We start from the raw sequence: 18,019 nt of genomic DNA, 5'->3' as shown, positions 1-18,019 counted from the left end.
CGAAAAGAATGCTTGGTTATCATTCAAAGCCATTGTCAAGGACTTGGAAACACATGAGCAAATAATTACACAGAAAGTGTCCAGAAACGCTTGGTTGCAATATGAGCATCAAGGTGCATTTTCTGCATGGCCATCTTTCTAACTTCCCGAAAAATCTTGGTGCAGTCAGTGATGAGCATTCCACCAAGATTTGAAGGTCATAGAAGGACGGTATCAGGGTACATATGATGGCTGACTATTGTTGGAGCATCCGTCGGGATTGTCCTAACACTGAACACCCCCGGAAAAGCTATAAGCGTAAATTTTTACCTTAACCACCTGATTCATTTTCAAATGTTTCACTGTAAAAAAAATGTTATAGAGTAACAATAAATCCTTTGTATGAACCAAAGAAATTTAAATAAACAGTACATTTATGTTATTTAATTATTTTTTCATTGTATGTAAAATTTGTAAGTTTTTTGACAATGAAGGGTCCCTGTATCGTAAAAAACTGGATGTGATAGCAAAAACTGGAGTCATTTCTGGATTCACGACCCAAAAATTTGTAAAAAATCCAAGTGTAAGATCTAACTCCAAAAATTATGGGTACCCCAGCGTAATTAACAGGGCAGTAGACATTGGCTCTGTCTGAGGGAGGGCCCAGAGGTTGAAAGAACACAATGGAAGGTTGCTCCAGCCATTGATCACTTTGCCTCTACTTACCACTGAACATATTCCTCAGCGAAGAGGATAAAAATTCATACCTAAGGATGGTCAATAACATGCAGAAAATGTTATGCAAACTCAATGCAAATTGCAAGGACTTGAAACAGAACCAATCAAACTCTTAATTTGCTAGACTAAGTTAGTGCAATTTGCATTCAATGGCCACGTCAACAGTAGCAGGCAGCAACCAATACCCCGAGTTTAAGAAAACCCTGCAAAGCACAAAAAATGTAAAGAAAGTTTAAACCACAATCCCAACTGCAAACAAAACAACACAATTTAGACAGTGACACTCCAGTTTAAGACAAGGTTTATACATAAAGAATAATATCTAGGAAAATTTGCAGATACAGTTATATTAGGCAATGCACCTGTTGTGGAAAACAACAGTATAATGGGCCCCATTAACATAATATAACTTTACATGAATGGACTGGAGATTATGGTGTAGTAAACAAGGATTAAAAGTACAAGTAAATTTGGATGAGGAAAAATAACCTCGGGACTTTTAAGGCATTGAATCATATCATTATGAAAAAAACATAACTTTTTTTTATTGAAAAAACTTCAATAAAATTACATAAAAACAAGGGGATAGGGGAGAGGGGATCTGTGGGATAGGTACAGGTCTCCGTAAACAGGTCGGAAGAAACTCTTAGGATTGCCTGCAATAGTAAGAAATTGTAAGTTATTTGAATGATGTGACCTATGATGGGGGTGAAAACTGTGATATTCATTGGAACAACTGAAGTTGATTGCTGTGTAATAGGTTTAATCAAGTGGATATACAGCACAAATGTACATTTAAATGGTCTATAGTAGAGGATTTTGGTGGATATATATAGAAAGCGATGAATGGGAATACTGGAATACTGGTTAAGAATAATGCAGTTGTTCTGTCTGTTTTCAAGCAATTGAGGCCATTATCTGCTGGACTCGTGTGAACACATTTATGAATTGAGCATATACAGGGTGATGATTATGACCACATTTTAACACAAACTTGGATATTGCGAAAGTGTGAAATATCACGTGGTTGAGTAATCGGTAAAGCGGTCATTAGGCACCACTCACATTTGAGGTAAATGATGAGAGGTAATTAAACATGGGGAGAACACTAGTAAACTTGGATATGAACATTAGAAGCTAGACTAATTATCCAACATGTGTTGCTAGATTTTTATTTAAAGGAGCCCTCCTTGTCCTGTGCTGTGACCTTGATCTGCATGTCTTAACACCAGAAGAAAGGATCATTTTGTTGGTCTGGGTACCCAAATCGGGGAGCCATTGTGCAGATAGTTGTGAGTAACTGATATATTCAAGAGTTAAACATTTTTTGAAATTCATATACATGATGGTGATAATTATTTTGTAGGCTGCTCTGTTCCTGAGGAAGCGAACTTGCTCAGTGAAATGCGGCTAGAACGGATCCCTCCGTCTGCAGAAAGAGAATCAGCTGCTGGCTGAGATTCAAACCTGGGACACTGCAAATTGCCGCAAAGGCCAGAGTGCTAACCACTTTTGGGGAAAGCCAGTTATCTAATGTGGCTGGGATGTGGGGGGAAACCAGAGTGCTCAAAGCAAACCCATCCAAGCGGGAAAATGTCCCTGCAGAAGACCCAGCACTGCAAAGGCAAGTTTACTAAACACTAAGTAAACTGTTCTGTCCCAAGACTTTAATCTTTGGCAATAATTGCAGGGATGTTTTCTCCCTCAGTAGTGTTTAAGAATTTTAGTCAATAAACTTGTCTCAGTAACGACAGGAACAGAAGTAATCAAAAATTTGGTTAGAAAAAATGTAAAATTTTTGAAATGCATACAACTGGAGATGATTTCCTTTTTTTTTTTTCAACAAAAGTAGAGTTTCACAATGCTTGCCACATTTGATGCTCTTTAGACTACTGTTTAAAAGTTAATACCTGTGTGAACTGGGCCTTGTAATTATTCTTTGACTTTATTGCTCTCTGAAGAAATCAGATTTTAATAAAAACGTGTTCTTTTTCGAGAATTCTCGAAATTGCAGAAATGAAAGCTTCAAATAGAAACGCTCTAAACTTAAGATTCATTTTCACTGTACTTAAAACACTTTACTATTAAGTTTTATGTATAAAGTGCCAGCATAATATGCAGCGCTGTACAATAAATAGGGGATAATGATGTCAAACCTGCATTGTTACTGCGACATGGCTGAAGAAGTAGGCCCTGCTAATCAAGCTTATAAGTGGTGGAGAATGTAGTATACAATCCATAGGTGGATGGATTGGCAGGTTTTAAGCAAACCTGTGGTAGTGCTACTTAAATTCCATACTTCTCTTCTTGCTCATCTGTCACATAAAAGGAATAAACAGCCCTGTAATTTGGCAGGTAAACCAACGCTTGCATGATGGTGCTGCCTGGTCACTTCTTTGTCACTGATGCAGTGAAAGATTTGTGGTGGAAGCATTTATTGGCTATTTTACTGTCCAGTATATATAAAATATAAACATTCTTCGGTCATTAAAAGCCACAAAAAGTCACAATTCTTTGACCATCTTTAGCTTTAATCACAGCATGCCTGTGATTGTCATCTCAGAATATGCCCGTGCCATCAAGGAAGAAAAACTCCATTGATGGTAAACCTGGTCATAATCAGGTTGTCAAATAACCTTGTTTTTTGGGGCCATAGCAATGCTGAAGGTAGACTTGAACAACTGAAGCAAATCCGAACACTATCCCCACAGGCATGCCAGGCAGTGTATGACCCTGTTTTAATAAAGCTCTCCAAGGCTGGAGAGAATACACTTTAACCAGTGATTCTGGGTGATCCAGAAAACCTGGAATGATTTTCCTAAAATCATTTGCTAGCAAATGTTTTGAATCCTGGACCAGATCCATACCAGGTTTGCTGGATCACCCAACTTCACTGGTGCAAGTGTATTCTCCCCAGCCTTGGAGAGCTTTAATAAATCAGGGCCTATGTGCGCGTGTGTGTATGTATGTATGTATGTATGTATGCTTGTATGTATGCTTTTATATATATATATATATATATATATATATGCAGCGGCTCAGTTTTGCTTTAGACACAAAACATTTCTTCATCCCAATTATTCTCTGGGCAGTAAAGTCACTTTTATACAAGCTTCCCTTTCTTTTGCTCCATTAGTTATTTGACTGTTAATCTTGCCAGCAATTAAACTTAATGAAGCCATTTGTTTTTCTTTTATATTGGGTTTCCACTGTGCCCTTCTGGCGGCTGGCGAATGATGCTCGGTGTAGCATTACAGACAGAATAAACGTTCTCTTACATCTGAATCTTTACATTGGCATTCAGTAAAGGAAATATTGACTTTTGCAAAATTGATTTATTTGTGCAACATCCTTTAAAGGGTGACTAAGTCATTTGGAGCATAAAGGTCTATATGCCCTACTTTTGGTGTAGATTAGTAAAAAGTCAGCCATACTTTTCTATTATATGCTACTCAGGCTGTCCATATCCAATGCATCTCTTTCCTGGGACATTGCAAAGGCTTAGTTGAAATGTGTGCATACCAATTGTTTGCAGAACTGTAAAAAGTTGTAGAAGACCCCTAAGTCAACAATCAAAATGTGAACCATTACTGGTGGGTGCAGGGGATCATTTAAAAGAATGTTACACAACTGATGTTTTTACTTGCTGTTTTTATTCTTGAATATGTTTTTGAAATGTTACATTTAAATATCAAAACCTGAATAATTGGAATTTTTATTTTGGCACCAAACACCTTTGTTTTTCTTTTCATATGATAACTTGCCTTTATATCACATGACTTTCTAATGTTTTTTGTTGATTTTCAAGCTCTTATTCCTGGAACAATCAACACTTTTTCTTGCAAACTCAAAACAGAGGATTTCTAAACTTATTAGCAAATCTAAATGGATGTTTTTTAACCATTATTATAAGTTATAACCAGAATACAGTTGTCACTCTACATATAAGCTACAGGATATGGCCATTTTATCCACATGCCATGACAAATCTTCTGGTGGTTACAGTGGCATATTTCAGGATGGCGCTTCACAGAATATTACATAATATATCAGTTAGGACAGTATCAGTGCTCTTCTGGGGGCACAATTGTCTCTAGATATTGTTTCACACTGTGCTAATGTAATATGCCTCTATGCATTATGTAGATGCTGCTTTATTGTCTGCACCCCTGGCTGTGTTCTGAAATAAACTAAATGTGATTCTGCTGTTCAAATAGTGACCTAATCACAAAAATGGCATTGGTTTTCACAGCCAACTCTGAAAGCAAGGTAGTAGAAGATGTCTTATTTTCTATTATAACTGGATAAACATGCACGAGGGAAGCAGATGAAATATGCATGGATTACAATTATTGCGACTCAACTCTTGCTACAGAGGATGTTCGAAATGAAAGAAGAAGAAAACTGTTCTGTTGAAATACATTGGTTTCAAACCTCACCTTAAAGGTAAGATATATTAGGTTGAATTCACCAATTGTTATTATTTGTATAAATTAGCTTTTTTATTTGCAAGTTTTGAATTTTAATATATTAGAATTTTCAAATACAACATGAAGCTGCTGAAAATTCCTAAATGCTAAATTTTGTGCTTCTACTGTACCTTCAAAACAAAAAAGAATTACGAGGACCCATAGGAAGTAAAACAAATAAGTTGTTTGTGAGCCATCTCCCATCCAGACAGGTTTATGTTTAAGAAAGCCAAAGGACATTCTGATCTTACAATACCTATTCTAGAACCCACATCTTTAACTTTAATATCTACAACCCACAGATTTTCCTAAAGTATCTGGTGCATAGGGCATTCTGAAACCATGTCTTGACTTTCTTTTTGGCTTGCTGCAGATAGATACAACAATTCACATCTATAAAAGATTGAAGGCCGCTCAATGAAGATTAAGCCCGCTATAAAAAAATGTATTTAAGAGTCCATACGCTTTCTTCTACAAACTTCCCTGTTGGAGGCATTTCACTCACACAGAGCTAAATCTCGGTTTCAGTAAAGCATAGCAGACAAAGAGCTTTGTATGGCGGAGCTTTGTATGAGTGGGGAGATTTACTAACATTTTCACAGCAGAATTGAAATCCTTTAAATGGCTTCCATAGGTAAAGATTGACGGGAAACCAGCCTTTCTAGAGGACAGCAATGGTAAACTATAGAAAGCTTTAGACTGTAACGGAAATATGCTGTGAATGGGAACCTTTGGCCAAGATAAGAACATTTACATATTAATATTTTCTTAACAAGTAGTAAAAAGCGTTAAATCCAGCCCTCACCTTTGTTATTACAGTCCTCAGAATACCTGCAGGCACTTAGGAGTAATTCATACTCAAAATTTATAAAGATGTGCCAATAAGTTTGGTGTCTGAACTGCTTTTTGCACATACTGATTGTTTACCATAGAAGGCTGCCGGGTTGCCTTCAGGAAGGTTGGCAACCAATTCAATTAAATAATCTTTATGAAGAGTATGAATTACTCCACAGTGCCTGCAAGGATTCTGGTGGTTTTCATAAAAGTTCATTTATACAAATGCTTCCATGTCCATAACCTTGTTGCATGTTTATTTAAATGATGTAAAAGGGCTGATAACACTTTGAAAATGTTTGGTGTACATGATACTTTTCTGATGGACACATTTACAAATCAAAATCTGTGTGACCTAGGCCTCATATACTGAGTGTGCATATTATATAGATTAGTGTCAGCATAAAGAAGCCTACTGATGCATTGTCTTTTAATATTTGAAAAAAACATATAGTGATCATCTCTTGGAGAAAAAAATTTAAAGAGTATTTAATATCTTAGTAAGGCAGGAACGTTTCCAAAACCATATTGCAGTGTATTGGTAAAGTTGTGTCTATATTCTTCATATTATATTTTAAACATAAGGAAAAAGAACATAATCAAGCATATATTCCACTAAAGACCCCACATTCACATAAGTGAGGAGCGTCATCTCTGGAAGTATGTTGGTTATGTTGGGAATCCTATGAGACCAGAATGACGGGGCTGCCAAGACAACGGGTGCTCATACCAATCCAGATATTTGTTACTATAGTTCGTTTTTTCTCAAATACTTCCAAGTGTACACTTTGTTAGAGTGATAAATGGTATAAGAAAAAGTTGGGTGTGCTTTGTATTTGGTTGTATTGTTGTATTGTATTTATTTCCCTTCTATTCCAATTCTACCAACACTGGTTCTGTTTTAGTTAAAAAGAAACCACCTGATTCCTTTGGCATTAACATCTGAAAAACTAAAAAGTTAATTGCATTGCTTCGCTTTCTGTGGTGTCCTTTCCTTTACACTATAAGAATCTACTTTTCCTTTTGTCCTGAACCATAAGCTCCGTACATGGATTGTTTTTCTGATTTTTTTGATCTAGGTAAATGGTTCTACCCTTATCTCTAAAGAACCTGTAAAATGGGATACTTGTGCTTTCGTCCCCTAACTTTGTTTTTGTCTGGCATAGTTATCTTTGATACGTATATATTTATATTGGTTTGGCATATCAAAAAAAAATTTTTTTTAGTGCTTTTATTTCGGTGCATTACAGTGCTTTTAAGTCAAACAAAAATATGCCACAGTATGAAACAAGGATATCTGATGTTCTTTCATTGGACCCGGAACGAATTTCTAAAGTCATTTGATTTTGTAAGCAAATGTTTTCAGTTCTGGACCAGATCCATTCTAAGTTTGCTGGATCACCCAGCTTCACTGATAAAAAGTGTATCCTCCCCTGTCTTAGAGAGCTTTATTAAATCAGCCCAATTGTATAGTTTTAACTTAAATTTTTAGCTTTTTTTTTTAACTGTGTATTTAAATAAAAATTTCTATTTCAGCTTGTGATTTTCTATAGCCATTAATTATTTGGCATACAAATCCATAATGGTCTTAAAGAACACAGACACATCCGAAGGATTTTTATAATTTAAAGTGTCATCCTAGTCATCGTTTTACTTCCAACCTTTCATAACCCCCTTTTAATAAAATTACTTGGAACTGATCTATGTACACGGACCAGATGCATCCAGTGAGAAGATGTAATGCATAGTCACTCTTTGTAAATGTAGAGGTCAGGACAATAGAGTAATGTGTTTCATGCCCTCCTGATACTGTATGTAATGAGTAAAACAGAATCAAATACAGGAAGGGAATTTCAAGGCATTACTAAAGCATGTTTAGTGCTTATCGAAATAAATAAATAACAAACGAGGGCAGGGTAGATTGACCTTGTGCTTTAGTAGTCCTGACCATTTAGAATAAGAATTGATTTTTTTAGTCTTCATATATGAGAATGGGAACTGAACTCCTTGTTTCAGTGTCTGGAAAGTGTTCCACACACTGCAAGAAAAAAGTAGTAAAGACCTTTTCAAGGCATAAGCTTCAGCAGAAATCTACTTCATTATAATATATTGATTGATCCAAGGTCAAGCCATTAGGCTGATCTACATAAAAAATACTTGTGTCAATTTTTACAAGATTTTCAATCACAGTTTTTTTTTTGTCTTAACCATGAGACCATATTTAGATTGTCTCTAGCATAGTTTTAGCAAGTGATATACAGGGCAGTTATATGATGCATGGGGAAATAGAAAAATAGATTGGAAATGTAAATTCTGAAACCTGCAGCTGAAAAAAGCCTTTGAAGCATGGCAAAGAAAATGCCATTTGAATGTGTACAATTTGATCAAATATCGTATTTGTCTTGATTGGGTCACTTTGGGGCATGGTGCTGCTATATGAGAAACTGATGATAACTTTATGTTGCCAGGAAATAACAGAATTAATGAAAAAAACATGGAACAGGTCTTATTTTAGATGTAACATTCCGACTGTTTCATATGAGTAGCTGCATGCTAAAAGAATTCTACTATGCATCTTATTTTATTATTGTATTTCCTCATATGTACAGAGGTCAGAAATATACTGTGTACTGAAAGCAGGCATGCTTGTTCTATCTAAAGATTTTGTATGTAATTTGTAAAAGATTCCTTTCCTGGCAAAAACAAACAAAAAAACCCAACAAACTAAAAATAGGTATCTTATCTATAAAACAAATGCCAGATTACTTCTTTGGTGGTATTCCAATTAATTTGGCAAATCTGATGAGAAATCGACCAAGACCAAGATCTCCAAGGTCACATATTTAACCTGACTTGCTGTTTAACATTCTGGTTATAAACTGATCCAAATATAAACAAGGGTACCTACTTTTACCTGAAATATAATTGACAAAATACATTGACTCGAGTATAAGCCTAGGATATAAATTGCATCCACTTACCCTTTATGGGATTCACTGAACACCAGCAGTCCCCAACCTTTCGGACCTCACAGACCACTAAATTCATAATTTGACTTTTTTTTTTTAAAAGATAAATACATTTTGTAAAATAATGATCTTCCTAATGGTGCCTGACAGCACCACGGTTGATCAGCTCACGGTTAAGTGAAGTATTACTGTTGTTACTAATATCATTAGTTGTATTATCTTTGGTATTACTAAAGAAATGCAAAAATTTGCTTTTTCTCACTCATTATGGGTTTGTTTCATTGGAATCTAAGACTAAACAAGAAATTTTAGTTATCAAAGTCAAACTATTTGATGCCATTAAATATTACCGCTAAAGGAAATACACAGTTAAGGTCATCTAACTCACCTAAAGAGCATCTGAGAAATAAACCAAAAAAATTAAACAATTGGATGAGACTCGGTATTCACGGAGCTGGGTGACTGTTTTAATGGTGGAAACAATACTGAGGAGTATGGCTCGGCAAAGGTTGCCACATACAACTTAACACTACACTGACGTCACGCTGCACCTCCTTTGTTTTTCCGTCTCTAATACAGTTCGTGAATTTAGTGCACTATGAAGGCAAAAATTTTCATTTAGAATATAAGAATTTATTACAATATTATTTTTGTTTTATTATTAATTCATAATAATATCAATTATTATGATAATAATTCAAAAAACGTCACTCATGGACCACTGGTTGGCGCCCACTGCTGTACACAACGACAGGAGCTCAAACATATAAAGTATCTCTATGTGGATTAACACATTGCTAAACAAAGTCAACCAATGTATTTAATTAATGTATTATAAAAGGGTGGGAAATAATACATTAGATCTGGCTACTTGTAGTGCAGAGAAAAGCATTGAGAGGGATTTACACGTCTATGGCAGAAAGCACAGCCAGGCTGCTGACATTTTACTCTGCATCATAGATTGTTCACCACACTATGGTGATTGGACATTGATCAGCTCCGTAGACTGCTCTCCTATCAAATCAACATGTTCCTTGTCACTATATATCGGTGTTTCTCAACCAGGGTTCCTCCAGAGGTTGCTTGGAGTTCCTTGATCAATGTATGCCTATCAGGTCAGTTTACCTGACACCAATTATTTTGTTTTGGCTATCTGTATTTGTGACATCTTTTCCCACTAGCCAGCAATGCAAAGGGAATTCTTCCTACTAACACCACACTAATTTACTGAGAGCTGTCAATATAGTAATTATAGAAGAAGTTCCCTGAAGACATGAAAGTTTTTTCAAAGGGCCCGTGTTCATCCATGTCCACCTATGTGAACCATCTAATAAGCTATTGGATATCTATAAACAGAAGTTCGAATACTGAGTTTGCACTCAGGGAATTCACATGCAGCAGGGACTTTAACTTTTTATATATAGTAAGTGACAACAAAGCCATATATTGATTTATACACATACCAGTCACCACATATATGAATATAAGAGGGTATAATAACTTTATTTAAATTGATAAGATGTTGTCATTTGTTTAATAGATATTTAATATATACATATATTTAATATATATTTTATCTTCAGTACAAATGCTTTGGACCAGTGGTCGCCAACTTTTTAAGACCCACAGACCACTAAATTTACCAGCTCTGGACCACGCATGTGTGGGGAGCCATGTGTCACTCAAAGGGGAAGTCACTTCCCCACTATCCCATCACAGGTCTGAGCCTGCAATGGGAGAATGGGCTGGTTGTGTACAGAGACACAACCTGCCCACTGCCCGAGCCTGCTTGGGGTTCACCAGCCAGAGCCGTGCACCACCAGTTGGGGACCGCTGCTTTAGAAGATGGAGGGGCACCCCACTGTGCTTTCCTTCACTGGAGTGAAAAGTGGTTGTTCCAAACCGGTTGGTCACTAAATAGCCGTGGCTGATGAACGACACTGGGGGACCACTGAACAGACAGATTTTTAAGCCGCAGAGTCATCTGAAGTGTGTACAAAGCTTTAGGATATTCAGGCATTTTTGGTATTAATGGTTTTTTCTATGAATATGTTACCACTAATTAGAAAATTCCCACATAATTTAGTGACCAAGAGGTGGCATATTTCATTTAGTGATGTTACTACATAAAATCGAGATGTAAAGAAGGTATATTTGCCTTGGGAGGAATATTTGGTCTTAAAATTGTTCAGTTTACAGAGTTTGTGAGTATTTGATCTTAACTGTTGGCAATATCTTTTATTATACCAGCACTTATATCTGTTATTTATTGTAGCTTATTTCCGCATATCCCTAAGAGTCAGTCTGTGACAGCAAAACACATTGAATTATGTGGTGTGTTACATCCGCCTTGTCAAGCCACCATAAATATATAATCATTTGAGATAAATTACATATGCGTATATTGGATGAGGCAGAAATTCACAGCAACAATCATTACTGAATAGGAATCCTCTGTGGCTGCATTGTCTATATGTTTTGTTGTTATATATAAATTATAATTTGTTTTGTCAATAAGGTATAAAAGTTTTATTATTATATATTTTTTGTAATACATATTTATAAATGGTTATGTATTTCGTGAACAGAGAATTTGCTTTTTGAATTTGTAGAACCTCATTATTTATCAACAGTTTGGTGGATTAGCTGTTTTATTTATATGTGTTAAGGGTTGGCACAAAACGCAGCCACATTTATCTCTATATGGTTTATTATTTAATATTATATATATGATCTGATTGCTTCAAAGTACTGCTCCTCCTCCTATATTTTCTACTTAGGGACCTACAAGAGGCTAATACAAATTTAAATTTAGGTACTTATTACATTTTAAGCATACATATAATAATTTTAATTAACAGACCAATGCATTAATTAATGTTGTTTTATGCTTGCCCAGATTTCAGCTTTAAGAAACAGAATAAATATGCTGCTACTATTAGCATGATACAATTTCATTAACAGTTTTGGAATAATCACTGGTGCTCATGATCTATTTGTATTACAGGAAAACACATAAAAATATCAGACATAACGACTCTGGAAAGAAGGATAGTTCAGGATGTGGTCATTTCCTCAGGGAATAATGTGAAATAAGACTTTTATGTGAGGCAGTGACATCTTTAGGGATACAGTTTACAAATCTGTTATTGTATATTCTTACAACAGGTACTTCCATGGCAATGGTAAGACAATTGTTTTATTAGTACTAATTCCAATCCTCGAAGTGGCCCCTTCCATTGTGCTGAGGATGGGCTGATTTCCAGTGTCCCAGTATATACGGGTCTATTCATGAAGCAGTGAATCTGACTTCCAGGTCCAAATGTTTTAATTAGCAGTAATCAATTCTACACCAAAGAATGTTTCTAACTGTCACATTCACTACTTTATAGATAAACCCCATAATCTGTTTTATAAAAGAAGACATATGTTGTTGGATTGGACAACCAACTATGAAAACCTTGGTTTAGAAAATGAAACAAGATTTTATTATAGTGCCACAGTTTTCCATGCACTTGACTTGAAGATTATTAGGGTATCATAGTGTGGGTTAGGCCACAAATGTTTGATTGCCACCAAAAGAATAGAGTGGTCTCCTTCAATCAAAATCTGTTTCTAAGCTTCATATTTACTACGTTAAATAGACTATGAAAACTGTGGCATAGGAATAGGACTTTACCTGTTGCATTAGTTATGGAACTCAAATAAACAATTTTTATTAATGCTGGATCTTGGAGTTATTATGGTGCCTCCATTTTCCAGGCACTTGACTTGAGTGTCATCAAGGTATCACAGTGTGGGGTAGGGCCACTTTTATTTGAATTAAATGCAACCAGACCTGAATATGGGTGTATATTGTATCACTTTCTCCTGCAACCAAAAAAATGTACTCACGATTGCTGCCTATATTCAATAATTACCAGCTTTACAGTATAGTTTCTTCTCCTTAACCAATTACAGTTACAAGAAAGAGTAGGGCTTAGGTAAGCCATAATAGGAAAAAAATGAGGTTGGACAAAGAGTGGCAAGGTGCAGCAGGAAAGCCCTCAAATAGAGCCGTGGTGCAGAAATGTACCCCACATCTGCAGACTTTATGGGCCTGATATAATAAAGCTCTCCAAGGTTGGAGAGGATACACTTCATTAGTCAAGCTGTTGATTCAATGTTTTGAATCCCGGACCAGATCCATTCCAGGTTTGATCCTGTATAGATCACAGGATCACCCCACTTTACTAATGAAAGTGTATCCTCTCCAGCCTTGGAGAACTTTAATAAATCATGCACTATGTGTATAGAAATAAAATCCAAAGAGAAAAACAAACTATAGTTATTAAACTATTTTGTTAACTTCCATCCATATAATAACACCAAGGTCCATAATGGTCCATCCTTCATGTGACAGTGTCCTTATAGAAATATGAACCAGGGGAATTAGTGCTAGCCACTGAGCCACTATAGCTAGGTAAATAATTTGAATTGATGATTCCCCCAATGAGAACCTTCTTGCAGATTTTAAACTTTTTCTGTGTCTCAGTGGAGATTTTTATTTTCCTTCTGTTTTGCCTCTCACCTGTCACCTGGACAAGAAGTGTTGGGGAAATCTGCTTCATGGTGACATACAATAATAAAATCCTCACTGAGACATCCCACACACAGTAATAGAATCTTGACTGAGACATCCTTATGCTTTTTTTTCCTAGTCGAGCAAGACAGAATTCCGTTCCAAAACTCCCTCCAGACAGTGTATATCTATAAAAAGTACTTTTTTATTGGATATATTAATGTAATCTATGTGGTGAGCGTACAGACAATTCCTCAGCTGAATGAAGTAATACTGTACTTTGATAGGTAGATCTGTCTGCAGAGGAAGAACTGACTATTCAATATCACTTCCACAAAGACCCATTTGTTGCGTAGAGAATATTGGTTATGACATTTTAAGTTGCCCAAGAAGAATGAAGCCAAGGTGAGGAAGAAATTACATTTCGATGTACTATAACCTCTGACCACCTAGATAAATCATGGAATTTGGAATCCTGACAGATGATGCTGAGAGACCTCCAGCAATTTCTTAGCAGAACGTATACTCCTGTTCTGACACTTATCATATTACTGCATTGACTAGGGGAGAGATGCCAGCATTCTATGGATATTGGCAAGTTGTGATATTATGTCTTAATTATTCTCTTCCAATTAGGAAAGTTCTGATTAGATTTGGTACAGTAGAAAGGAGAGACAGATGTGAATAGAACCGTGCCAGAACCACATTTATATTCATTGAAAATGGAATATGTTACCGAAAAAGGTTGCACGTTGAATAAAATATGTGGTTAAAATGGATAATTCAAAGGGGAGTGTGATGTGTGCAAGCTAAAAATAAGAGGGAATGACAATAGAATAAATACTTTTGTTGTTTACAAGTTGTGTTATTATTTTGTTGTTGGTGGAATTCAAGGTTAAGCATTTTTCTAGTATAGGACATATTGGAGAAGAGTTAGGCCCCTATTGGGATTTTTATTGTTTTTATTGACCTGGGAAAATCTCTCCAGGGAAGATCACCAGGGCAGAAAGTGAAGAAAGCTATGAGAAGTGGCCCGGGAAAGCGGCCGTGCTCGCTCTGGTGAAAATCTTACATGTACAGCAGCCCCTCGACCTGTTCATCATTGCACATGTTGTATATTCATCATTGTATATTAGTTCATATTATTAAAGAGAACCTGAAAGGTATTGATGATTAAATAGCCGGGGTAAGTAGTCCCCTTTGCAGCACAGGGGACCGATACTTGAATGTCAGCCAGGACACATTCTGCATTGAGTACAATGAGTATGTTTGCATGGGTTCCCTCCAAAATCCGAAAAAATACTGTTAGGTTTTTTGGCTTCAACCAAATTTTAGCCTTAGACTGTTAGGACTGACATGACCATTGACTCATTAAAATGCTGTGTAATGTAATAGAAAAGTAAATACCTTCAGGCGCTGTGTACATGACCAATAATGGTTTTTATTTCTTTTTTTTGAACACAGTGTAAAACCTCCATATGTATATTTTTACATCCTTTCAGAATATTCTGTCATTTAGAAGAATGATTATTGTCCTCCAGTAATATGTAAAAGCTTGAAGGAAGACACAAATATGTTGTATTACTTTAATACACAGTTAAGTTTTTCTGAAGTATCAGTGAAACATGATGTTATGTAAACTAATTCCGAATATGATGAAACAGAAGCCCTGCTAAGGGCACAAACATACATACGGCTAGAAGTCTGACAGAATAAAGCCATTCACTGCATAAATTGCATCTCTGGATATCAGCGTTTTATTCTAAACGCACCGTCTAAGTGGTTAGTATTCATGCCATGCAGCTCTGGGTCCTTTTCAAAAACTGACCTTAGAAAGATTTTTTTTTTTAAGTTACTTCGAAAATATTTTACTGACAGAGTAGCGGATGCTTGGGAATAAATTCCACCAACGTAATGAGTCATTAACAGAAAGTCAATTTTGATTCAAAAACAAAAAAAAAAGTATTATGCCTAATGATACATTTCTTCTTCGTGTTGTTTTAAAAATGTGTTTATTTGTCCCCAAAATATCTTAAATCTTTAGTGCATATCCCTAAGCTTTGGAGCTAAATTCATGCTCATTTAGAACTCTTTGTAGCTACCCCATTGTGCTGTAAAGCAGTGGTTGCCAGTTGTCCGCTAGTAAATTTTGGTGGTCCGCGGCTTTGGCTGGTGCACCCCCTCAGCGGGGTTCTTTTCCTGACCCCGCAGGGGGGCACACTGGCCAGAGCCATGTACCATGTCCCCTGTATGGCTCACAGGCTCAGGGCGGTGGGCAGGTTGTGTCTCTGTACAACTGTACACAAGTGAGGGGGCTCTGGCATCACAACGTCACTCCAGGGGTATTTTGTACTTCACTCTAGGGGTATTTACTTTTCCTTTGAGCGACACACCGCTCCCCATGCATGCACAGTCCGGAGCCTGTAAGTTTAGTGGTCTGTAAGTCTGAAAAGGTTGGCGTCCACTGCTGTAGAGTTCAGGATACAAGTATAAACCCATATTCATAATATAGAGTTCAAAGGTTCATGGGACATTCCAGTATCTTTTTACCCCGGAATCTCAGGAAACCCTTGATAATTATTTCTTTTGGATCAGTGGAACAAATACCCATTGCATTGCTACCTCCCTTAAATTGGGGGCAGAATACATATTCATAGACAGCTTAAAGGATCTCTGGGGATATGCTGGCTTTGACAAGTGGAAACACTCTTGTTCCATCTAAGTGGAGGTTAGTTAGCCACAGTTCAAAAAACTCCTAGCAAACTCTAAAGGTACTCTAGGGTTCCATAAAACCTTGGTTTAGAATTGAAGTAAGAACATTTTTGTAAATGTAATAATTTTGTGCATCTTGCTCATTATGATTGTGAGGAATTTAGATCTTTTTTAGGCATGCTTTGGATAAATTTAAGTCTGTACTTAGACACAGTAATAATAATAAATACATAAAATCCCAAATGATAAAAAATGGTCCCCCCTGCATCATTCTCCAGTGTTTGGTGTCATTGTGTGCCTGTATGATGGATGTACAATATATGATCTCTTGAAGCAGGGGCTCATGTGAAATGTATTACAATTTACCTTCTTCAACAAGCTGTATAATGTAATTGTGTGATATGCACCGAACACAGGAAATAAAATAGATGACCTGCTATTCTGGGAGTTGTAGCAGCATTGTGAGAATCAGGGGTTACATGACTGTTTTTCTGATTGTTTACTTTCACATGTGACTTTCCAGCGGTAAATATACTCTGTTCTGTTTATGCAGCTGTATTGGTTTAATGCACCACTGAATGCTGTCTGTACTCTCAGCAATACAGCCTAGGTGCATATTAGAATCTAGAAATTTCACACGCACTTCATGGCAATGTAAGCATACGTAAATGCAGAGACCCAGTCCCAAGTGTCATTTCTGTCCATAAGGCAAGCTTTCAATATAGGAGTATTGCATTATTAAGTGTTTTCCCTCACGCTGCTCTTCCTAATATCCTTTCTCTATAGCGTACCTTTCTTATTTATATATGCATGGAAAATACATCAAGGATAGTGCTGCATAAGTGTTCTGTATTGATCTGTAGTTACTTTCTAATGTGCTGCACTGAAATCTGGTCCTTTGGGGTGTTGGTATGGCAGTGTCTGCAGAAAAAACTGCATATTCACGGTAACCCAGCGTTACACTTAAAGGCTTTCAAATAAATTATATTTACGCAATGATTTAGGAACATATGAAAAAAACATGTCCAGGGCTGAGTCTTTGTAGTAATCAGATTCTAGCAAGGCAGCTTGAAAAACAAAAGAAATATTCAGATTAGTTCCTTTTTATACCAGTTATTTATTGTTACTGTTGACTACAAATTCTTGTGTAGAGCTTGGAGTTTATTTATACTTCTAAACTTTAAAAAAAGAACTATGAGCTAACCATAAAAATGCAAATATTATGAAGCAACTCTAATTATACGTTCTTGTTTTCACTTGTAATCAATGTCATGCATTGTGGCAAAGTTCTTTCTGAATCCTGCTTTCATAGCATCCTGTTCTCAGATGGCAACGCTTCTTTTTTCGTGAATGCCACAATCTGATTTGGTGACATGACATGTGCTTGTTTCTTTTTGTGCAAATAAACAACTGATTAGAACCGTGTTTCTGCCCTTGAAATCACTTTCAGGCCTTCAGGAAACCCCTGCTATATTACTATATCTGCAGATAACTGTATATAATCAGGGTGGTTTTTGGGAAGAATGCCTCTTGCATCGCTGGCCATTGGAAAGAATGTCATCCTTACAGATAGCCAAAAAGATCCTTTATGTCAGTTAAACTGACCTGAGATGTACAAATTGTTCATTGCTCAAGGAACCCTACAGTTCCACGAAATCCTGGTTAAAATCAGCTAATACATTGTTTATTTACACACAAATGAGAAAGCATGCCCATAGTGATTTTGTGGGTGCATGCCCATAGTGATTTTGTGGGTG

General features: G+C 36.4%; 1 long non-coding RNA gene across 1 annotated transcript in view; it reads left to right on the top strand.

The window, feature by feature from the left end:
- LOC140324475 (uncharacterized) overlaps positions 1–18,019 on the top strand; it is a 159,173-nt gene that overhangs the window by 59,319 nt on the left and 81,835 nt on the right. The window contains exon 3 of the long non-coding RNA XR_011919546.1: positions 4,970–5,163. This is a non-coding gene — a long non-coding RNA (uncharacterized lncRNA). The remainder of the gene's footprint in view (positions 1–4,969; positions 5,164–18,019) is intronic.

This window comes from Pyxicephalus adspersus, chromosome 2 (genome assembly GCF_032062135.1).
Source record: "Pyxicephalus adspersus chromosome 2, UCB_Pads_2.0, whole genome shotgun sequence".
NCBI classification, from domain to species: domain Eukaryota; kingdom Metazoa; phylum Chordata; class Amphibia; order Anura; family Pyxicephalidae; genus Pyxicephalus; species Pyxicephalus adspersus.
This window is presented reverse-complemented; position numbering and strand designations above follow the sequence as displayed.